The sequence below is a fragment of the Pipistrellus hanaki genome (genome assembly GCF_964339955.1).
Source record: "Pipistrellus hanaki genome assembly, chromosome: 11".
NCBI lineage: Eukaryota > Metazoa > Chordata > Mammalia > Chiroptera > Vespertilionidae > Pipistrellus > Pipistrellus hanaki.
The window spans coordinates 28,299,961-28,325,527 of record NC_140513.1 but is presented as its reverse complement, the minus strand read 5'-3'; positions in this window follow the sequence as shown (position 1 = coordinate 28,325,527).

Genomic DNA, 25,567 nt, shown 5'->3' with positions numbered 1-25,567 from the left:
TTCTTGCGGGGGGGGAGGGGAGGGGAGTGGGAAGTAGGGGGTGATAAAGATGTTCTCCAATGATATGTTCATAGTAGCATAATTTACAATAGCTAAGATTTGGAAACAGCCCAACTGCCCATCAGTAGATGACTGGATAAAAAAAGCCGTGGTACATTTACCCTATGGAATACTACTCAGCTATAAAAAAGAAGTTTCTCATACCCTCTGTAGCAGCTTGGAGGGACCTGGAGAGTATTATGCTAAGCGAAATAAGCCAGTCAGAAAGACAAGTATCAGATGATCTCACTTATATGTGGAATCTAATGAACAAAATAAAACAATGAACAAAATAGATCCAAAGACATGGAAACATGGAACAGACTGATGAACCTCTGAGGGAAGGGAGGAAGGGGTCAATGAGATTTATAACGGGGAGGGGGGGCGGGGGGAGAAGAGGGAGAAAGAGATGTTCTCTAATGAGATTTTGGTGATGATTGCAAAATTCTGTAAATATATGGGACACCCCTGAATTTTACACTTAAAATTATGAACATGATGCTATATATACATAGATATATGTTCTACTTAATAAAGCTGATATAAAAACAATAACTGTGCCCTGAGGCAATCTTGATTGAGAATATCAACATTGTTTTTTCAGGAAGAAACAAATGGGAGCCCTTGTGAGGGAGTGATCACGATCATGGTTCTCTTAGATTTTCAAGGGTTCGAGTTAGATGGAGGGCCTGGCTGCATAGGGTGCCCCAAATGGGAGAGACAAGTCAGGAGGGAATGCTGGCTTAGGGAGGAACAGGATGGCTTCAGTCCTGGAGTAAAGATAAGATAAATAACTGTGTTTCACTTCAAATATAAGTAAACAAATACCTGACACGTAAGTTTGGGAGAGAAAAAGGTAAAAAATACTTTTGCATCACTTCACATAACTCTCTTAGAACTATTCTTGCCTCCCCACTGCCCTGTGTTTGTGCTCCGCCTCAGCTGATCAGAATGAGTCCTTGTGAGATAAGACAAGACAGCCGAAACCGGTTTGGCTCAGTGGTAGAGCGTCGGTCTGCGGACTGAATGGTCCCAGGTTCGATTCTGGTCAGGGGCATGTACGTTGGTTGCGGGCACATCCCTGGCAGGGGGTGTGCAAGAGGCAGCTGGTTGATGTTTCTCTCTCATCGACGTTTCTAGCTCTCTATCTCTCTCCCTTCCTCTCTGTAAAAAATCAATAAAATATATTTAAAAAAAAAAATAGACAAACTCAGTTTTACTACTCAGGGCCTCTGGGTCATGGGTCATGCTTCCTGATTTCTCTGACCAAATCTTTTTTCTTTTTCTCCATAGGCAGCTCAGGACCAACCTTGGACTCTTTTCTCTTTCGTTAAGGACTGGCTTCCTCTTTCTGCTCCTTTGGATAGTGGACCCACGGGAGGCCACTGTGTCTGTCTGAGCACCCCCTGTTCAGCCTTTAGTGAACTCACCAAACCATTCCCTCCCACCCTGCCGTGGCAAGTCAAAGCATTTTGCAATGCACTGCATCCGTGTTCGTTAACATTAAATCATTACCTACACATAAAGATTAAAGTAAGATAGCAGGTGCATTTAACAACATTGAGCTTATGTGATGGATTCAATGAGCTCTGTTTGAAGTCATTTTCTGAGTGGTTTTCTGAGGCTTTAAGGAAAAGAGGAGCAATGTATTCTAGATGCTACAGCTTGCTCTATAGCTGGTTCTGCAGGCAGATGGCCTTGGCTCGCCTTCACTGAAAGGCTCCCTCTGACCAGGAATAGACACTTCTGCCACTCCTGCACAGCTCTTCCACATAGTTACAAGATAAAAGCAATATCCAGTTGAATTTCACATTCTACCACAGGAGAGAGTTTGGGGAACTAAATATAATTAAGCAAGTTGGTATCTGAGGAGGACGGTTTAATTCAAGTGAGCTGGGAAAAGCCTTGTGATTTACCGTCTGAGGGTGATACAATCAAAGACACAGAAGGTGGGACTGGAGTAGAGGCGCTTAAACGCCCTGGACCTGCTCCCTTAAATATCCCTGCAACAAGCCTGGGTTTTTCCAGATAATTCTGGCATCCTTTTCCCCCTGAAATCCGTGGGGTAAGCCTGTGGCTATTGTGTCACTACGCAAGAGTCTGGGGACAGCGCATGTGATGGGCCTGACTGTCAGGAGTGACTGCAGGCCTTCCTATGAGGTGATGCTCAGTTTAGTTTCTAACAATCCTGATAAGCAGTTAATATGTTTACATGAGGAGATAGAACTATGACCTGTGCTTTAAAATCATCATAACTAAATGCCTTTTTGATCAATTCATGCCAAGCTAACTCACATGCAGTAGTGATTCATGTACTGTCATGTCTTCAAAGTGAAAATGTTGGCTTCTTTGGGACATCATGATTCTATGGGGTACTTTCGTATGGTGGGCAGTGGGGAGGCCCCGTTGGGGGTGGTGAGTGTGACACTGTGCTCACACTTGGAAACACGGTGCTCAGTCACCTCACCCCTTGTTTCCCACCCTGATGATGACACTTTGTAATAACATGCTTGCCTTGGAGCTTCAAAGCATTTTAAAACTCAGTAGTCTTTAAGCATTTTTGGAATGTTTCAGACATAGAAAAGAATAGGAAGACTATCATAATGACTCCTCCTATACTAACCATCTACCTTAAGAAATAAAACATAAATACAGGTAAGATGCCCATGGCCCTCCCTGCTGGGTTTCTCTCTCTCTGAGGGGGTCACTATCTGGTATGATTCCTTTTTATCTCTTATTAAATCTTACCTATAACTCACTTATGCAAATAATTCTTATATACAAAGTTTATATTTTTTAGAAAAAATTAAAATCATATCAGTATAAATAAGAACAATAAGGATGGTTAATGAAGAATTTTTTTCCACCTGGGATTGCAAATAATAACTGGAGTCTTTTGATAGCCATTCTATTTAAATACTAATAAAAGGATAATATGCTAATTAGACCAGACATCTTCTGGACATCTTCTAGACAAAGCCATGGTGGCAGGGGCCAAGACAGAGGCAGTTTGGGGTGATCAGGCTGGCAGGGGAGCAATTAGGGGCAATCAGGTCGACAGAGAGAGGTGGTTAGGGGCGATCAGGCAGGCAGGCAGTTGAGCGGTTAGGAACTAGTGGTCCCAGATTGTGAGCGGGATATCTGACTGCCAGTTTAGGCCAGTGGAATGGGCCTAAACCCTGAGGGATCCTGGATTGGAGAGGGTGCAGGCCAGGCTGAGGGACCCTCCCCCCCACCCCCATGCACAAATTTCATGCACTGGGTCTCTAGTTTATTTAATAAGAATCTCACCTAGTGACACATTTGGGACACTCTTCAAGGGTGGGACACCACTTTAGAGGAATGATTATTTCCACTCAAATTGTTTGCAGCCTCTTGATTCAATAAACAGGGTTCAAATAAGTGTGTGGAGATAGATGGATAGATGGATAGATGTTAGATAGATATAGAAAAGGACACAAACGCATTACTTTAATGTACTGTGGTATCTTGTGAGGCTGATCCCTCACAAACATGGAGGAAAGCCCTTCCTCATTGTTCCATGAAAACAGCCAGTCCTGTGGGTTCTGCTTCCTATGAGGACGAGGACCTTCCAAGAACACATATCCCAGTGTTGAAATTGTGCAAAACCAGATGAAAGAAATTACTTTTTAAAAAAATCAGCATCATACATTCTTCTCAGAAATAACTTCCCAAAGTCAGTGTCAGACCAGATGAGACAGAACAGCTGTTGTGAAACAGTTCGGAACGCACCCTTTGTGGAAAAGCGACCGTAGCCAGGAAGGGCAGGGCCTTCGTTAACACCACAAAGAGGCGGATTCGGACCAAATCAGAATACACAAGGAATTCATATCTGCGGTCCTGTCTGCTGGGCCCACTTTGAACTCCAGCCCCATATATTCTCATGGATTTTCTTGTAAGGCCATAAACTCTCAGGGGGCAGACTAACGGCCTTTTAAATGGGCACCTGAGGTTCCCCTTGCAGCCGCCATAAATCAGTGGCGCTCATCTCTAATTAATCTCCAGATCATCTCAGAGAAAGGCAAGCACAGAAAGGAGGAGGGAAGGAAAGAAAAGGAGGAAGGGAAGAAGAGAGGGAAGGCAAAAAACCGGTACCTGAGCAAACCTCCCAATGTTCAAAAGTTAGACTTCATGACCTAGGCGTTGGACCAAATAACAGCTTTTTAAAAAATTTCCTTATTGATTAAGGTATCACATATTTGTCCTCGACCCCCCATTCCAACCCCCACCCCTCCCCAATCATGCCTTCACCCCCCTATTGTCCTTGACCACTGGTTAGGCTCATATGTGTGCACACAAGTCCTTTGGTTGATCTCTCCCTTTTATCCCCACCCTCCCTTTGAGGTTCAACAGTCTGACTCATGGCTCCTTATCTCTGGGTCTGTTCTTGTTCATCAGTCTATGTTGTTCACCATTTCCCCTAGATGAGTGAGGTCATGTCCTACTTATAAGAATCGAAATATACTTATAAGAATCGAAAATGAGACAAGCAATAATGGTTATGCTGAGAGGCAAATGAATCAGTCTGTAGTGAGTTTCTTTCTGGGCCAACAGTTCTTTTGAGACCCAATTTCAATGTCAAACAGTTCCGTATGTGTATATGTCAGCCATGATATTTCAGTTCTGGATGGTGGACAAATGGTAACAGCCCCCATCTTATGCCAAACTGTGAATTGCTGAAACGTTGGGGGGAAAAAAAAAGGGGGGGGGAGAAAAAAAAACACACACACACCCTCAGTTAAAGTAAAGAACTAAGCAAACAAACAAATAAATCTGCGGCAGAGAGGCAAATCCAGGGAATAAATCCCTTTCGGATTAATTAATGCCATTGTTTATTTAATCTCCCAATTCCATCACATGTGGCGGGCAGGAGTGCTGCTCTTCTTTTCAACTGAAACAGTGCAAAACAGAGTCTGGATCCAAGGAAATCTTGCCAGAATCCCTGGCAATGCATCACTCCTTTAAGCCCTGTTTTGCTTTTGTGCTCATGGTAACGTTCGCAGCTGTCAAACATGGCTTCGGGCTGTCTGACTCCCTTGAGAGAATTTATGTGTTTTTCTACTTCCTTTCCTTATTAGGAGGCAGGGACCTGCGACACCTATTAGAACAAGTATGCATAAAGGGTAATGGCCAGGCTGTTTATTAGCGGTCTGTTCTTCCTCAAAGGAGCCCTCCTCCTCCAGCTCCGAGAAGCTGTGCCCACCTTTGAATCGCCTCTTGCTTTCTCGGCAGCAGGTGGGCAGAGCAGGGGGATCCGGGGGGTGGGAGAAGACAGTGGCCTCTGGGAAAGTCGTTTCTTTCTCACACATCACTGCATGGACAGGAGGCTGGAACATCACAGCTTGAATTTCATGAATGTGAACTCTTCGCTGACGGAGGTAAAATAGGACTGGAGTCACGAGAAAACATGAGCTCCTGATTTTTTTGAAATGGCTCTGTCTGTAACCAGTGTAAATGTCTCAGCTCCTTCTTCCTTTTTATGTCTAAAATGGGGAGCAGGTGGGGGTAATTTTGGTTCTTCAAAGCTGGGTTGGGTAGGAGAACAAGCCTTTCCCAAGAAAGAATAGCAAACCGGCCAAAACCGGTTTGGCTCAGTGGATAGAACATAGGCTTGCAGACTCAAGAGTCCCTGGTTCGATTCCAGTCAAGGGCATGTACCTTGGTTGCGGGCACATCCCCAGTATGGGGTGTGCAAGAGGCAGCTGATCGATGATTCTCTCATCGATGTTTCTAACTCTCTAGCTCTCTCTCTTCCTCTCTGAAAAAAACAACCACCATAAAATATACTTTTTTTAAAAAGAAAGAAAAAGAAGAATAGCAAACCGTTTTTTCCTGCTGCATTTCTGGGCGGGGGTGAGGGGAAGCAGCCATCGGAGGAAAGAGATGGCTGAGAAGCCCAGAGTGGGCTCCTCTGGGCTGATCCCTCACAGAAATCTTCAAACAGGAAAGGAGTTACAAGTCCCAATAAAACCCACAGCCCCCGCTTGGAAATGCCCTCCGTGCTCCGCCCCTGCCGGGCATCGTGGTCAGGGTTGGCGTCTAGACAGAGTTCAGCAGAATGCACCGCTCGGGGACAAATGCATTCCTGTTAAAATCACATGGATGTTCAAGGGAATGTAGCCCATGTGTTTTTGATTCGTTCACATGGCGCTCATCAAAACGTTTCTACGAGCCACGCACACAAAGCTTGTGAAGTCATTCTTCTTCAAGGCACGAAACCAGTTTTTTGGCCGAGGAAGGCTGAGCCGAGCCTGGGAGGGCCAGGTTCAACCTGAAACTTCAGGTCTCAGGGTGCGAGTGGGCTGTCACGTGGGAAAATATTACTGTTTCTGCTGAGGACTCTCAGGATGAGGGACATAACACATTTTACTTATACAGTTTTTAGGGCGGGGGGAGGGGGCGGTTGCTGGGGGCAGGCAATGGGCCAATGTTCTTTTGAGCTTTTGAACATGATGTATATTGTGAAATGGAGAAGAGAATGTAAATGCACTCAGGTTAAAATGGTTCTGTGACCAGTTCCATTTTGGGGTTGTTGGTGCGTGCGTGCGTGTGTGTGTGTGTGTGTGTGTGTGTGTGATGAACTCACTAAGATTCTTCCATCTAGAATCCCCTTCCTCACAGATTCCTTTCCACCACTTTCCTGCCCAGTCCCCGGCACATGCTAGCTGCCCCGGTGAGTGTAGACCTCAGCCCACATGACATGTGTTTTCAATGTGCTAATCCCACACAGCACCTTATCCATCTGGCCTAGACATGGGATGGCAAGCAGCCTGTACTGAGCAAGTCAGAGGACAGGCGTTCCGTGCTGAGAAAGTAAAACTGATGCGTAGAAGGAAAGCCCACGGGCACAGGTCCACGGGCAGGAGCGTCGGCCTACAACGTCGGGAGATGTTCTCACTAGTTCCTTCTCTCCGCTGGTGTTCATGGTGACCATAACCCTGGACTCAAACGGGGCAGCAGCATATGAAGGCTTATCCAGGGCTGTGGCAGGAGGAGCAGGTTTCAGGGCGGTGCTTCCCGTGACCAACTCGGATCCCCCTGACACATTCACCCCAAGCTGCGTAAATCACTTCGTGGGGAGCAAACGAGACCCATGTTTGGGTTTCTGACTGAACTGCTGGCTTCTTTTCACATGTTGCTCAAGTCATTTCAAGCCGGCTAGCCAAAGCTGCTAATTAGAGAGGGGATGATTTATTTCATAACTTTTCTTTCCCCTCCAGGAAACATAACTCAGCGCCAGGCACAGAGAGTTTACCTCGCCCCTCCAATAAATTACACCCACTTCATTAAGAGTTCATTAGGAGAACTGAGAACCGTGACAGACCCCCCCGAGGAAGGAAGGGGTCGTGGGCTCAGCTCCGACCCGGAGGGCACAATAGGCCTGACCTGATGGGCCTGTCCGCTCCCAGGTCCACGTGCCTGGCCCGGGCCAGCCCGCAGAGCAGAGTCTGTCCTGTGCTGCTCTCCCCCAGCGATCCTTCACTCATTTCTTCTCTGCCAGGTAGAGGGATGGAAAAGTCTGTCTTTAAACCATCTGATAAAACTATCATATTAAAAAAAAAAAAAAAAACACGCAAAACTAAAACACCACGGGCAGTGAAATCTAGGAATCAGTAATCCCTCCTCAATGCATGCGTTTCTCCATCAATGAACACATCACCACAGTTTAACCTTCAAGAACAAGATATTGCTTTTTTTTTTCTTCTTCTTCTTTATATAAAAAGAGAGGGGCCCCAACACTTATACACAGTTGACTTAGCCTTTCCAGATATAAATACTAACTGGAGGAGAGCCAGACCGTGCCAGCTCCCCTGGTTCTCTATATATGGCAAATCAGTTCATCGGTGCAATGCAGGAGCTAATATACGTACAACAAGGAATTTAAAACTGATATCCATTTAAGGTGCTTTGGAGGTTGAAGCCTTCCACTAATATTTGGCCTAACTGTGACATAGATGAGACTGCTGTTTCTCAAACTTTAATGTTGACACATATAACCTGTAGGTCTTGCTCAGCGGCGGATTCCAAAAGGTCTGAGATGGGACCCAAGAATTATATTTTAAATAGGTTCTCAGAAAATGCTGACGAGTTTCAGAGTAGTAAGGAGCAGGGAAACATCACCCACCTTCTGGAGTTGGCTAGTGGATCTGATAGTACAGGTGTTACAAGATATAAAACCAGTTTTCGGTGTAAGTTACATTAGACCCCCCATAACACCATCCTCTAGAGCAGGGGTTGGCAAACTTTCAAGTACCAGTTAGTATTTTAGACTTTGCAAGCCATCGTTCACAGTTGCAGCTACTCAAGTCCCCCACTGTAGCGCAAAAGCAGCCTTTGAAAACAATGTAAATAAGTACGTCTGATTATGTTTCAATAAAACTTTATTTATAAAAATAACCTGTGGGCCAGATATGGCCCATAGGCTTGTTTGCCAACACCTTTCTAGAACAATGGATGCCAAAATTGTATGGCTGGACACCCAGAATAGTAGACGTCCCTGATACATGTATGTTTCTTTAGCAATCCTCTGCATGTCCTACTTTACTAATATGCAAAATGAAGCACAAAAGAAAGAAATTGATATAGAGACTTTGATAATTCTCAACCCAAATGGAACATCTGTTTTATCTCCTGGGTATGCATACTCACCTTAAAAACCAGTGATGTGGAGAATTGTGAAATATGTGTGTGTGGCTTTTTCCAATAAAAATGTTCACACCAATAAGAGCAGTACTTGGGGTTTTGATGATCCTTGGAGTCCTAGGACACGGAATGACCATGATGCATATATTAGATCTGACAGTAAGAAAAATGAAGGAAAGCACTGGAAAGAATTATTTTATGCAAATCAATACTGTGACATGGTCATTCCGCCCACTTTGGAGTTTTCTAAAGCAGTCTTATGTGCCAGGTGCCGAGCAAAGCACTCTTATGCCTTATGCAGTTTCACTTAGTGGCCCATAGCTCTCTGAAGTAGGGGTGATTATGATTTTCATTTTACAGAGTACTAAGATTCAGAGAGGCTGGGTCCAGGGAATACAATTAGTTCCTTATTTAGTTTGGTGGCTAGGTGGGGTGTAAAAGTCACATCTGTCTAATGACAATGTCCTCACTCTTAACAGCTGCTGTTTATAGCCTCCTCAAATCATGATCACTTTCCAAAATGTTACCATTTCTTTATTAGATGGTGACATCATTCCAATGAAAAATCCCACTGACTTTAGGGAATGGGTTTGGCATATACCTGCACCAATCCCTTCATCCAGTCACAAGTTGCCATTGGAGGCAGCAGCAATACTCTGCTGGGAGGGAGAGCCAGCTAATTTGAAGTACATTGTTAGTTTCTTTAAAGAGATTGCTTACTGTCTATCAAATGTATTGAGAACTCTGACTCATTTGAATAGTCATGTCCTAAAAGCCCATGTGTTGCCAAAACTCAATCAGAGATGACCAGGTTAGCCAAATGCCTATGACTATTTCTATGCAAAGAGAAGTTAATTTGTAATGTGAACAGTTTTGCTTGCTTAGCAGGGTTTATTTCTAACGTTTGAGTCAATAACAACTTATTCATATACTTCATTCAAAAGTGAAAGCTTTAAATATAAACACTGGCATTTGTGTAAAGAAAGGCGTTAGAGTTATAAATCATGGGCGTGCAGTTTAAGAGAGGAGACTATTGGCATACTGAAAAACATTGGCTCAAAATAAAGGATGCAGCATGGGAAGTTGCAGCAGTATCTCTGGTAGCAATGATATTCAGGCTGAGGTGTTCAATGATGAACCTTGCCAGTTCATCATTAACTATAAGTCAAGTGTGAGGGAATTTTGTTCAATGAGAAAGACAGTGAGAACAGGAGTGCAGATAAATCTGAAGAGACCAGAAACTAGGGAAAAGGAGATCCATATTTTGAATTAAAAAATCAGGACATATCTGAAAAACTTATTTCTGTTTTTAAGTGTTCTCTGAAAAATCTAGGACATATAAGCACTGTAACACATCACATCTAATCACTGTTGTTTAGATGTAAAGTTCATAGCATGTATGGCCTTCCTTATTTATGTAATTTTATCTTGATAAAAAATTTATAGATTTACTGTAAAATGTTTTGGTATAGTCTATGACCTCAAAAAGATATAAAACCAGCCTTCAAGAAAATGAAACATTTTCACAGTAAACAGTGATATCAAAAGCAGGATGCCCTTAAGTAAAGACAGTCTCTTCAATAAATGGTGTTGGGAGAATTGGACAGGTACATGAAACTAGACCATCAACTTATACCATACACAAAAATAAACTCAGAATGGATAAAAGACTTAAATGTAAGTCATCAAACCATAACAATTCTAGAAGAAAACATGGGCAGTAAAATTTCAGATATTTCTCACAGCAATATTTTTGTTGATAAAAACAACGGGAAAAAATAAAAAATGGGACTACATCACACTTAAAAAGTTTCTGCACAGCAAAAGAAATCATCAACAAAATGAAAAGGGAGCCCACTGAATGGTAGAACAAATTTGCCAATGACACATCTGATAAGGAGTTAATTTCCCAAATTAAAAAAAAAGTGCTGATACATGCTATCACATAGATGTACCTTGAAAACATGAGGCTAAGTGAAAGAAGCCAGTCTCAAAAGACCACATAACATATGATACCCCATTATATGAAACCTCCAGAAAAAGCAAATATTATATAAAGACAGATAGGCCTGGTGTAGGAGAATGAAGAGTGACTGCTAATGGGTACAGGGGTTTTATTGAGAGGGTGATAAACATGTTCTAAAATTGCACTGTGCTCATGACTGCACAACTCTGCAAATATAATAAAACCCATTGGCTTCTACACTTTAAGTGGGGAAATTATATGTATGGAAATTATATCTCTGTAGAGTATTTTTTAAAGACATTGTTAGATTAGTTTAAAAAAACAGCAAGACCCACCTATGTGATTTCTACAAGAAAGCACTTGAAATATAAGGAAGTCAAGTGGTGAGAGATGAGGCAGAAAAGATAAGAAGCACAATTGTATATTGTGCTGTGGAACTCAGTTTTCACAGGGATTTCACAGGGAGGTTTTCAGGAAAGTGGCAATGCAATGATAGCCTTGGCACTTAACAAAATGTAAGGAGGCCCTCACTCCCTGACTCTGAGTGCCTCCCTGGAGGTGGTACCTTAAGGGCTAGGTGTTCAGCCACACGCTTTGGAAAGAACATCCTCTGCACTCTGGAATATGGAGATGAGTGAAAAACCAGAGGCAGGAAAATCAGTAAAAGGTTTTTCCAGTTAGTCCACACATTGTGTATTTGCTACAAGATCGAGACATAGCCATCCTTTCACGGAGCCTACATTCTGACTCGGCAGGGAAGGCAGATAACAAACACTTACACTAATAAATAAGCTAGATAACTCCAAGTGTGGTAAGTGCTAAAGAGAAAGCAAAGTAGGTAACAGAGCACCGGTGACTGGTGACCACTGTGGTTTATTGTGCGAACTGAGACAGTTGTAAGAATAAAATAGAGTGCTTAAGGTACTTAAAATTTCCTATAACAAATTACCTCAAATTTAGTGATTTAGAACAACATTGATGTATTATTGAACAGTTCTGTAGGTTGAAAGTCTTGGTAGATTAAAATTAAAGCGTCGCCACAGCTATATGTATTCTGTAGTCTCTGGGGAGAATCGATTTCCTTGCCTTTTTCAGCTTCTACAGGCTGCCGGCACTCCTTGGCTCATGGCCCCTCTTCCATCCTCAAAGCCAACATTCAAGTTTCTCTCTGACTCTGAGCCCTATGTTCATCAACAAATCTTCTCTCACAATCACCCTCCTGATTCCCTCTTCTGAGGACTTTTATGATTACACTGGGCCCGCCCAGATAATGCAGAATAATCTCATGGTTTGTAATTACATCTGCAAGGCCCCATTTGCCAGGTAACATACTCACAAGTTTCAGGGATTAAGACATGGACCTTTTTTGGGGGGAGGAGGGGGGATTATCACTCTGAGAGTTATCACTCTGCCTACCATAAGGTATCATGGTAAAAATACTGCTGTCACTCAGTTAAGAAACCTGTGGGGCAGAAATGTAACTTGAAGAACATTGGGTGTACACATAATTCACAATCTCAGAGTCTTCTTAAAGGATTCCTGATATTTTGAGGTTGATGCTGATTTGTGTCTTCTGGTGTTTGCATGGTCATTGTTGTCACTTTGATCCCTGTGGTGGATGGTAAATGTTGTGATTTTCTGTAAATTTATCATTAACATTTCGGAGACATGGAAATGTAGTACTCAATTTTTTAAGAAATACCCACTAGGGGGTATAGGAGAATAGATTCCTGATGGATCCTGAGCATTGAGGCCCTTGTGAGGCAATTATAAGGAGGGGAAAGGGGGGAGAGAGAGAGAGAGAGAGAGAGAGAGAGAGAGAGAGAGAGAGAGAGAGAGAGAGAGAGAGGATGGGAACTTCAGCATTTGCCTAAGGCTGGTCTTCAAGCAGGGGTAATGAATGGTAGTCAATTATCAGTGCTTCTCAAACTGTTCTTTGCCTTCCTTATATCTATGTTTTAGAATTTTCTGGAACTGAGCAGGGAATGGACACTTTATTTCAATGATGAACATTAAAGCTTGTTTAGGATGTTGATGAAGGTTTCAGGTGCTCATGTGAATTGCTTGAGCTGTTCATGTTTTACATACACTGGGGGCTCCGTGTCCTTAACTCGTGGGTTGACTTGCCTTCAGATCATGTCACGAATGTCCAGGCCTTAGTACAGTGAGCCTTGAACTTGAGTGATCCTGAGAATCATCAGAGGACATTGTTAGAAACACACACTTCCAAGCCAATTCCCTGAAAATTCTGAGTCAGTGATGCCTGGGTCTGTGAATTTAACAAGTTGTCCCTGGGCAATTCTCCTGATCCGGCAAGGTTGGGAAACATTGCTTTAGTCAAAGTATTTTTTCTTTCATATGTGAAAGCCTAGGAGCAGATCAGAAGCAAAGGGCAAACAAACCCCCAGCTGAAGAAGCAAAATAATACCCAAAGTCTTCCAGATGTTTCCCTGTTTATGAAGCCAATTGTGGTTTCATTAGCTGCCTTGCACTCATTTATGCCTCTGGTCGGGTTAAGCACTCAGATAATAAAACACTTGGCGGGGACGACAATGAGATTGTCATTTATATTATCAAACAAATAAACAAACAAGCAAAAAAAAAGAGAAAAAGGGTGCGAGAGAAGTAGGGGGAAAAGAAAAGTAGGAAATTTTAAACTCATTTCATTAGAGCAGTCGGAAGAGATTTTATGAGCTGAACATAATATCAAAGTTTCTCTGTGCTCTACAGTTTCTTTCTCATTCTGACTTCCCCAGTCATGTCTCAGCTTCCTTACAGAAGGATAGCTCTTTCCACCAGTTTATAATTTATTGCCTAATCACAACTAAACAAAGAGATCTACTAATCTTTCCCAAATCTAGACTATTTTACTTCAACCTTCCTCCTCCCTCATGAATATGCATTTGGGAGTTGATTAATGTATCCATCTTTAACCAATATATTCATTTCCTGGATCTGATATCAAATGCCCAATTAATGTGCTTGGACAGCAAGGGAGTCAGTGTTATCTGAACCAATTTGGTTCTTAAATTTCAGGGACCTAATAGCAACTCTGACTTATAAGGAAGTTATCCAAAGAAGTCCTTCTAGTCTTTTCAGCTACTGAGTTCAGATGGTAAATATTTGGAGAGCAAGAGTTGAGGGAGCAAGGGGTTACCATAATTTGTCTCAGTGAAGACTATGCAGAATGGTGTCAGGCATTGTGCATAGGTAAACATTTGAGACTTGAGTCGTACTTATTAGTTGTAAGCTATTTAAGAAAACATCAAAATATTGTCACCTCTAAAACATCTTATCTCTTTTTTTCTAGTTGTAACTGAAAACTACGCATGCCCCAGCCTTGGGACAAGAATGGGAAGGCATGCCGAAACCGGTTTGGCTCAGTGGATAGAGCGTCAGCCTGCGGACTGAAGGGTCCCGGGTTCGATTCTGGTCAAGGGCATGTACCTTGGTTGCGGGCAATCCCCAGTAGGGGGCATGCAAGAGGCAGCTGATCGATGGCTCTCTCATTGATGTTTCTAACTCTCTCTCCCTTCCTTTCTGTAAAAAAAAAAATCAATAAAATAAAAAAATAAATAAAAACAAAGAATGGGAAGGCTTGGGGCAGACAGATGCTGCCATTTAGGTGAGTTTAATGGGCCTCACCCTATGGCTGCTCATGGGCTCAAATACACTTGTGGGTGTAAATTTGTGAAAGGCCAATCAGAGAGGATGAATGAAACATTTTGGATTCTCGGTTACCTGGGAGTGAGTTCATCAGTGTGTGGGTTAATTTGGTGGGTGCCTGTAATCACAGCTGTTTGGACACTGCTTAGTTAGCATGTTTCCTTAACAGCAGCCAGTCTGCTTCTGAAAAAGGGACAGTGGCTGTATTTTCTGTCTGCACCAAAACGCTGGGGTGTCTGTCTCCCCGATCTCTTCTGCCCCAATATCCTTGTAAATAGGAAGTCTGTGTACAGGGGCATCAAAAACAGAAGCAATTTTACCATGACTTGAAGAGATTGACAAGGTCTCACGAAGGTGTGACTTTTGAGATGGAACTTGAAGAATAAGGTTCTGGTAAGTGGAACATATAGGGGGGAAGTATTCCAGGTATAGGAAACTGCATATTCTAAATATAGTTGTGAATATCAAATTTGAAGTATGTTAAGACACTGTGTATGTGGGTGCCTGTGTGTGTGTGTGTGTGTGTGTGTGTGTGTGTATGTGTGTGTGTGAAATGTAATTTTTTAGAAAACAAAAATGGTGAAGCAATTGAGAGAGTAGTTGGGGAGACCATGGAAGAACTTAATTACTAGCCAAAGGTTGCAACCTTTTCCCTCCCTTCTCTGACAGGTCTCTCCTAGCAGCCAAACAGCATAGTCAAAAACCTGCTGATGATGCATGAGATAGAATACCACCTGACCTGACCACTTGTTCAAGAATGATTTAACTGCTACTCTAATTCTGAGCAATAAAGCCTAGCTTGTGTCTATAATTGCGATGATGGAGACTCAGCCACACAGGGAACGTACGTTGAGGTAGACAGTATCATTTTTTATGTGGGCCAACCCTACCTGTGGCCACACTCTAAATCCCCCTGGAGCTCTTGCCTGGGTTAATTGAAATTAACAGTGACTCACCAGCCATCCAAGGGATCACAGGCTTTAAAAAGATGAGCCATTGATTAAAGCTCCTCTGTAGTAGCTTCAAATTGATTTTTTAAAATCCTGTTTGACTCCTAAGCATTCAAGTACAAAGTAAAGGAGATCACCATTTTTTCTATAAAAGAGAAATCCCCAAATCAGAACTGGTTTAATTCCAACAAAATTTGGCAAATTGAGGAGAGTGTTAGTGGATATAATAAAGAAAAATTTAACAGCTTGATATTATTGAGGATTGTTCCAAACTGGCTGGCTTATTTTCATCTTTTATTTCAACTATGGCAACAAGTAACCAATTCTTAGAATGAAACTCTTCCATTTGGTATTGTTTCCAATTTCGTGGGGCTGCCCTGTGACTTTCTGGTGAGGTAATTTCTGTTGAAATGCTTTGTATATTGCATGATACAAAATAGCAACTCAATGAAGACTCCTATCATCCAAATTTGAAAACCAAACTTATGCTCACCAGTAAGACTTAAGGTTCACCCTCTGAGCCTCACCACAAACTATAAATAGAATCATTCTCATTTTACTAATGAAGAAACTGAGTCTTGGACTTGAGTTTATTCCCAATTACCATAGTATGACAATACATGTCCCTCTTCCTTAAGAAGACTAATGTGCCAAATTGTACCAGCTGCTGGCTTTTTTGCTAGTTTTGACATACATTTCCCTAAAATGTGTTCTCTAAAAGATATGTTTATTGGCTGTCTCCCCCATTAGCCTGCATGTCCCATAGGAAAGGGGCTATGCCTGTCTTATTCATGACTCCATGCCCAAATCCTCAGATGGTGTCTGGAAAGCAAAAGGTTCTTGGTATCTCTTGAATAAGTCAATCACAAAATAGCCTTTTAAATCAATTTGTCCTCTCCCCAGCTGCCCCAGTTCCTCCTACTATTTGGAGATTTAGCATTAATAAGAAATAAAATGGGTGCTTATAACTAGATACCCATTAAAAGGTTTTATCTCTAAAGGAGAGCAATGTGACTGAAGGTCTGGATAGTTCTGTTTGCTCTCCACCCAGCAGAAGTTAGCAAATCGGTATGTACATTCTAAAGTCGCTGTGAGAACTGAGCGTACCTGGGGAGGTAATTGCTACGGTAATACTGGGCTCACACTAAGCTACTGCCGGGTTCCTAGGAGGACAGAATCTGAGTGCTGCTTCAATTCCACTTGTTTTATGATTACTGGAATGGCCTCCGCCATGCTTTTTATTCTCCTTTTGAGCTGATCCATCTTGAAAGAGGAAAACTAGGGAATAAGAGCTCTCTGTGGTTGAATATAAGAAAGATCACAAGACAATTGTGTACTTAGACATTGTAGGAAGAGACTATCATGTGCAGACATTTAAGGAAACATAAACCTGAAGCAATTTATTTCCCATTAGAAATTATCTCGACTTCTTTCATTTTCCACTAGAGGCCCGATGCATGAAATTCATGCAAGAGTAGGCCTTCCTTCCCCCAGCTGCCCACACCGGCTTCCCTCTGGCCCCCGGGGCCCAGGCTCCATCCGGAAGGACATCAGGTCTAATTAGCATATTATGCTTTTATTATTATAGATTATAGATAAAACCCCCAATTACAGTTGAGGATGAATTTAGCAACAAAACAGCATAAGGATTTTTTTTTTTTCAGTCTCCTCTCTAATTTTTGAAACTGCTTTCCAAAGGCCAGAAAACAATTTTGATTTTTTTCAAAGACAGAAAAGGAACCAGAAAGATGTGTGTTTTGAGCTCTAGGGGCAAGTATAGTGCCTACAGTTGAGTCTTATAAAACACACAGGCAAGTAACGGTGGGTCAGACAGTACAGAAATCTGTACCTTTAAGTTGGGTGGATATAGTAAATGTATTTTTTAGCCACACGGGCAAGAGAACTTGGCCGCTCAGTGTTCCCACACACACAGGTGTGCCACGACCTGTTTGTAAGGGGAATCCTTCACTGATTAACCTATCTGAACACCTTGCTCCTCTTCCTTGCTGTGGTTGTCTGCCTTCACTAACACATGGTAACACATCACACTCTCAGCCGTATGCCAGGGACTCACTAAACATTCTACCAGTATTATCTCATGACAACCTGCCAAGTTTTTTTGTTTTGTTTTGTTTTGTTTTGTTTTGTTTTAAGATTTCAGCTTCACATATGAGAAACCATGGCCAAGAGAGAGTAAATTACTTCTCCAAGGTCACCCACTGAATAAGCAGCAGAATTCCATCAGCTTTAGTTCCAGAACCTGGGTACTATTGGAGAGTGGGAATTTTTGAGCACTACTGAGGCCATGGACTATGCCCCACATAGAGTTGTCAGTGCTGACACCAGGCCAGACCTTGAGATACGGTCTCATAACCCCTTCCCAGCACATAGGCCTTCTTTCATAGAATACTGTCAGCTTTCTGAAGAACAGGATGACCCCGTGAAATAACATGGTCGACAGTGGCATGACTCTGACATTACTTGGGGAAAACTTTTGTCTTGGGTTAGTTGTTCTGCAAAAACAGTATGTGGTTAATGTGCTTAAAAGTGGTCCTGCACAAAGGGTCGCTGCTGCTTTCCAGATTCTCTGCATGGAGAATGGCAGAGCAGTCGCTCAGCCGGCTAATAAAGGCTCTTTAAATTTTAATTTGGTCTGGGTTCCAGTGATCGTTCACTCTCTTTTGCTTCACAACAGGCACATCATTGTGCTTCTGCACTCCCCTGGGTCTCTAAGCACATACTCCTCAAAGACGGGACATTTTTCCTAGCAGTTGTTCCTAAAGTACATGAAGAGACAATTTCACAGCTACTTATATCCTTTAATGTGCTTTTTGATTGACAATGATATCCTTAAAGCATTTACTTTTGTTGGCTCAGGGAAACATGATCTTCCCCCCGCAAAATAGGGTTTTGTCTATCCTGGCTCACCAAAGGGGTAAAACTTACAAAACTTACAACAGAAAGTGTGCCTGGAAAGAAAAGTGGGCTGTTGTGGGGTGGTGAGGTGGGGCTCACAGGCCTGTGGCCAGCGTAGTTTCCAGGGGCTCAGCCAAAGAAGGGCAGCACTTGGAGTTCAGCAGTCTGTGGTTGCCATGTTGCGATTACTATGCATCTGATCTTTGACTTTGTGTTCTATCCATGAAGCCTGATGGGACACTGCAGCATGAGCTGGAGGCTTGGAAGCTTCGGTGAGACAAGTTCAGGCCTCCCACTGCCTGTTGGGATTGGTCTTGGCCTTCCCTTTCCCACTGTCTAGAGCTCTGGGTCCTGCCCAGCCAGCAAGTGCCCCTGGTGTAAGCCTGGGCACACCCATGGGGAGGGCTGGAGTGTTGTAGGGCAGCCACCACAGAGGGCCCAGCGGAAGTGGGGGGTGAAAGGGTGGAAGGCCATGGGCAGGGTGTGTGCATGCTCTCAGGGACAAGCCTCCAGGGGCTTTGGGGTCTGCACTCACTGGGGCATCCTGGGGCCCAGCATCAACTAGGAAATACAAACCCCTTCCTTGGCAGGCCGAGAGACCATGGAAGAAAGGACAAGTTTTCCATTTTAATACCTTTCCTGGCACCGTTCCCTGCGTTTGGAACAGAGCCCAGGGATTTAAGATTCCGGGGATTCTCAAGACCTGGCTCACGTTTTCATGCTCACAGATTAAAACAAAACAAAACAAAACTAATTGCTGATGAAAAAGACCCACCTCCCCAGTCAAGGAGGGAGAGAAAAGGGAGAAAATCACATCTACCGAGAACCTTTCCCGGCTGCGAGGAGGCTGCTGCTTCAGTGACACCGTCCTTTAAACCTCACAGAGAATCCGTCTGGTTTTGTTGGGGTGCAGGTGAGGGTGGGGGTGGGGGAGTGAATAGCTTCACTTTAAAGACAGGGAATAAAGGCTCACCAAAAGCTAACTGACTTACCAGCTGGTGCCTAATGCTTCTCAGAACTTGGGTATCAAGTCCTCGTTAAAGGAGAAAAACGCCACGGACTCCGACTAACATCATCTCTATTATAATGCCACTTAAATATGTAAGAACATAAGCCTCATTAGGCTTGTAGTTCTTACGCAACTATAAAATCGGAGTGAGTTCTCAAGTTAAGTGCAAATAAAACTGCAAAATCAATTAAATTTAAATTAACAACAATAATGTGATAAGTGGCATTTTGCTCAGGTTAAATCAATTTAGCTCAACTAATTTAAACTTAATGTTGAATTTCATTGTGGAAAAATATAAGGTTCGTGGTTTGTGCTGCACTTAATTTCTGAATGTGGACTTTAATTACACTTAGGTGGGAAATTCTTGAACACATTAGCATATAGTATAAAATGATGTTAATAATTTCAAGGTGTATTTTGTTTTCTTTATGTTAACCCTCTACTTCCAGTTGAGGGTGATTGGACCTCATGCTTAACAAAAATCACCACTCTTGATGGCGATGTGTTTAGTTAGTTTATAAAATTGTACTGCTTATGTGAAGATAAATTTAGCGTGGCAACATTAGCAAATTGGGTCTACTTATTTCTAGACTCGGCTACAACACTTGTTTATTGCACATTTACTATGAAACTTTCTGCTAGTGAAATGTAAACAGTTGACTGTAAAGGACAAAGGCTACTGACCACCTGGTCTGAAGATATTTTATCACGCGATTATGGCTGCACCATATATTTTGATATCAGCCCACCTGTTACAGAAACTATTCCAGTCACCGCTCATCAATGAATGCATGCAAATATGTGTGTGCGGTGTGTGCGAGTGTGTATATGTAGATCTGCACATGCATGTATGTATGTATGTATGTATTAATGAGTATGTATATATGTACATGTCAGGAAATTTCTGGTCCTGGAGAAAAACTATTAAGGCTCATATATTATCCTTGCTAGTTAAAATATTTGTTCTGCACACAATAGTTACTCAAAAACGGTACTTAATCATATGTTAGCAGATGCTCTCTTTCTCAAGTGTTATTTTTCTCTCAGCCTTGGGTTCCCTGCCAACTCTAAACCAGCAAAGCATGCTTTCCTATTGTTGGATTATCTCAGGTGGTAAAATAACTTTTACATATTTATTTTATTACTCTTGTTTTGACTTAGCCAGTACTTACTTAGGGCTTACTTGTGAGTAAAGAACAGTTCTAAGCCTTTTATAATGCAAATTACTTCATGCTAATAGTTGTTTTAGGTTGAGTTTCCCTGTGACTAGAATTTTGAGGAAGTAGTTTGTTTTGGGAGGTGATTCCAAGAAGTACTTGAGGCTGGAGGATGAGATTGGGCAGGGAAAGAGGCCAGTGTGGGCCAATGACACCCTTCGTGAGCAGTTACCACTGTGGGTAGCTGGCCTCCATTCTGCGGGGCACCTCTGAGAGAGGGTTAGAACAGGCCCCCCAGAGCTGTCCCTGTCTCCCCTCAGTGGCAAGGAAGCTGGAGTGTTCCCTTCTCACCTCTTCCTTCACTGGTTAAGCAGATGCTCCTTAGGGCCATTAACTCCATTTCACTTCTAGCCTGGCTCACACATGAGTTGGACACAACTTGGGAGCCAGAAAACCCATGCAAATGTAATCATGGGGGGATTACAGTAAGAAGACATTGGCCTTCATGGGAAGGAGACTCCCAGCACCCACTACCTTACTTATAGAAACACTGTCATTCTACACAGTTGACAGGTGAAGAAATGAGGCCCAGGGAGGTGAGTGGCTTGTCTAAGCAGTGGTCGGCAAACTGTGGCTCTCGAGTGGCTCTTTGGCCCCTTGAGTTTTTAGCAAGGGGCCCTAATTAAGTTAATTACGGCCCTAATTAAGTTAATATATAGTTTAAGCGTAAGAAATATAGTTTAAGCTTAAGAAATGTGGCTCTCAAAAGAAATTTCAACCGTTGTACTGTTAATATTTGGCTCTGTTGACTAATGAGTTTGCCGACCACTGGTCTAAGTTCATAGGAACAGAGTGCAAGAGCTGGAATTCTCACCTGGATTTCTGGTCAGACTATACTCTTAGTCACTGCAACGATAATCCAAATAAATGTATCCCTTTGCATATCCCCCCGCCCCCAACATATTTATTTCAAAACATAAGCAAGTCTTAACTATGCACACTTCCTAGTTCACTGGAAGAGAAATCCTTTGGTAATAATATCTTCTTCCCTTCTCTATTGCCTCTGAATAAAGATTTCTGCATGTGCTGCTCCTTTTTCTTGGCTAACTCTCCAGAATAAAGTCTGAAACTGTCCTACTAATTTTGACACAAACTACCTAAGAAGAAACAAAGAATGGTAACCCTGAAATCTGAATGAGCATAGGAACTATGTTACAGTCCCCGGTGAAATTATATGTCCCAAGAATCAGGGGATGGGACTCCGTATCTCACAAAGTATGGGCCGTACTGTTTACTTACGAGACTTGCAGGAAAGGACGAGGGAGAAACGCTCAGAGGCAGCCGATGGGCTTTTGTTAAGAGGTGAAGGGGTGGGTCCTCCTCGCCCTCTGGGTAACTCCCTCTCCGTGGACGAGATCCAAGGCAGACATTCCTTTTGTGGAACACCATCTGGAGTGATGTGACACGGAGACTCCATGGGTTTCTGACTCAGAGATCAAAGTCCTGGAGGCAAGCCACGTCCATCTCAAACCATTTCCACCTGCCCCAGACGTGCACAGAATAGGCCTGCCTCACGCCTTCCAAATCCATTTCCTGTATTCGGCGCTGTTTGTCAGGTGACACGAGCAATATAAAAAAGACACAGCCCCAACTGCAAAGAATAGTCCAATGTGGCAGGAAATGTACTGAGATATTTTGAGTTCATTCTCAAGGCAACCTCCCTTCTCAGGCCCTTCCCTCTTCCCTGAGGGGCTCCTTTCCCCCTTTAGCTCCTTCACTTCAGGGGAGTTTGGTGGCAGGGCAGGAAACGCCTGGATTTGGTGAAAAAAGTTTCCTGGGGGAGCTTGATACTGAGGACAGAAACGGAAACGTGTATCTCAGAGAGCAATAGGAGAGTAGCAAAGATTCCTGCCCCGCCCCCTGGCCCCCCCACCAGAAGTGGGGGGCAGTGTAAATCTCTTGGGGAAACCAGGGCCTGTAGAGCCTGTCTTCTGAAAGCACCCTGGTGGGTTTGGAAGGAAGGGTGGTGTCATTGGCCCCCTGGGAGCCTGGAACCCAGCACTGGGACCTCTGCCTCAGCAAAGTTCCCCAGCCTTGTGCAGGGCCCCAACGCGGAGTGCCACCACCACCCCGTTCAGTGGCATCGCAAGGACTGTGGTCAATGGGACATTAAAGACCCTTCCCTTTCAAATGCTCACTAGTAAGAAATCTGGAGAGGGAAGTCACCGTAGTAGTGACCGAAAACGACTTGCAGCCTGCCCATGGGATGGAGATGAAGGCACTTTTAAGCAGTTCTAAAAGTATTTCTGGACTGCTTGCATTTGTAGTGTTTCATTCTCAGCACCAAGTAAGAGCTAACATTCAATGTATGTTTCCGGGTGACACACACACACACACACACACACACGGCTCAGTATTTTGCATGAACCCAAACTCTGCAGATTTGGTAGCTTTGTTTTCCCCATTCCATAGACGAGGCAAAGGAGGCCGAAAGAGTTTGAGTCTTTACTCAAGCCAGGGCCCCATCAGGGGAGATTTGACTGGGCCAGCCAGCTGACTGCACAGCCTGGCATTTAATTAAACTCTGTAAATCTAACTTGTGAAACCATGGGCCCCACACCCAAGAGTACAGGCGTGAGAATTCCGTTCCGTGCTCCAGCCTGTAAATGTTGGCGTGCAACACTTCAGAGGAAAGAGAGGCTGATGCAGGCTCCAGGGAGGGAGAGGAGCACCATGAGGGCGGACAGCTTTGTTGATTTTGTTCAGCAGTGCATCCCGCGTGCTGAGAACAGTGCACGGCCCACAGTGGGAGATGAATAAATATTCGATGAGTGAGTGGATAAAAGACGGGCAGAGGTCTTTTATGATTGAGAGGGCTTTCAGGAATCCAAAGGGAGAAGGAAGTGAGGTGAATGCCATGTTGCCAAATCACCTTGGAAATGGTTAGGGATTTGTGTGACCCAGCACTACCTGATACAGTTCCAGAACGGGCTTATGATCATTATGTCTCCTCTCTCGAGCCCTGATGGCTTCAGTACAGGAGAAGGAATTCTTTCTCTCTCCTTCTAGAGACTCTCATTCAAATAGACTCCATAGCACAAGAAGTATTTTGGGTAAAATAAAGAAGAGATAAGCCCAGGTAAATACCTGGATTAAGGACAACAGAACCATATGTTTAGCATAGATTTATATTTTGGTTTTCTTTAAGCATATAACTAACTGCTCATTATGTCTTCATTAAAGGGTTTCCAGGGATCCTTGGATGAATTATAATGATTAACAATAATGCAAACAAAAAGCTTTTCCATGTACTCCTGGAAAAGAAAAAAAGACTCCTCTTAGAAGGGGATGGTGGTTCAGCTCTAATATTCCTCATGAAAGATTCTAAGATAAGGGGAATCCTATTTTAGGGCATTTTTAGGCTAAAAATATATGGTAGTGCAAATTATGCAAATTCTAAAAGATTCACCTTTAAGTACTAAAACTGTGCAATGTGGTTCACAGATCCTGACAAGGAAGTGGCTTTATTTTTATTTTAAAATAAAATAAAATCACTCATGGAACACTTAACAGATTGTGCCCTGGAATAGCAGATCCAAGCCTCCTACAGCAGTCCCCAACCTGTGAAGAGATACTCTGGTGTCCAGAGAAAAAGGCTGAGCATCCACCTATGAACCAGGAGGTCAAAACTCAATTCCTGGTTGGGGCGCATGCCCAGGTTATGGGCTTGGTCCCCCAGGGTGGGGTGTGCAGGAGGCAGCCAACCAATGATTCTCTCTCATCATAGATGTTTCTATCTCTTTTTCCTTCTCCCTTCCTTTCTGAAATCAATAAAAAATATATTTAAAAAAAGAAAAAGATTAAAGTAGAAATCACCTGTTAACATTTTAGGACAGTCTGAAACTGTAATTAATGGTGAAATGAAATATATATATATATATATATATATATATATATATATATATATATATGAACTTAAATGACCTTCAAACTTCTCTAAATTAGAAGTCTGACAGTTCCCCTGGCAGTATTGCTGAGGAGATAAGATAAATTAGAATTCCTGAGATGATTTGGGATACTTACCCGTAGGAGTAGCTTCAAGGGAAATGCCTGCTTTCTATCTCCTGGAAATTAACAAACCACTGACAGCAAGAAATGTTGGTATTTGATAATGAGATGACAGCACGTATCATAATATTCTAGGGCATAAAGGTGCAGTGTGAGCAGAAATTTATCTGCATAACATCAACAAATCACTGAAATACCACTGCCTGCCACCTCTCACTTGACTATTCTGTCTTCTATCTTAGCAGAGGTGCTGTTATGCTAAAGGCCCACTGTCCTGTGTGTGTCCATGGAGGCTGCGGCCATTTGATCTAAATGCTGACACATGCTCAAACACCAAGTATTCTTTCCAGCTTGCAAGGGGATGGGGTACTGGTAATGATAATTAGTGTCGAGGGAAATAGTTTATAATGATAATTGTTTATATTCCTCTGCCTGGACTTCAGGGTAATGTCCACAGGGAATTAGCCACCTGTAGGAGTGACATTGGCAGTGTCCCCCGATAGACTGCAAGCATTTTGGTTCTTTCCCAGCATCAAATTTAATCCCCAGGTGTAAACACCATTTTACTCACTTCCCTACAACTAGCTGCTAAAATGCCAGTGTATTTTTCTGCTGCAATATTTAAAACTTTTATTGGTCCTGGAGGGGCCAGGAAAACGACAGAAAGGCCCTGGTTTGCAGTTTCAAAATTTTTGAGTTGAAAGCAGAAAACTCAGAAACACCAAAGGCTATTTTGATCTAGAAAAATCTTTGCACTTGAAATTAGATGTGAGTTCTACAGGCAAGATTGACATTATTTGCTTTGAGAAAAATCTACGTGGAGGTGAGATGATGCTGCCTATTTTCAGTGAAAATGGCCTGGATGGACTGCAGAGAGACTGTGTAACTATATTGGCTTCTCTGAAACACAAATCGAATGAGGCCACATCTTGTTTAAAACCTTTCACTTGTTCCCTGTGACAATGCTCATTCATCAGCATTCTGTGGGTAGCAAGGCACAAAAGCCTAACTTAAAAGTGTCTAGGTAAAAATAAATAAATAAATAAAATAAAAAAGTATGATTATTGGCTCACATGGCTGAAAATTCCAAGGCCCAGGATTGATTCCAAATAGATCTCGGAGCTTAAATAAT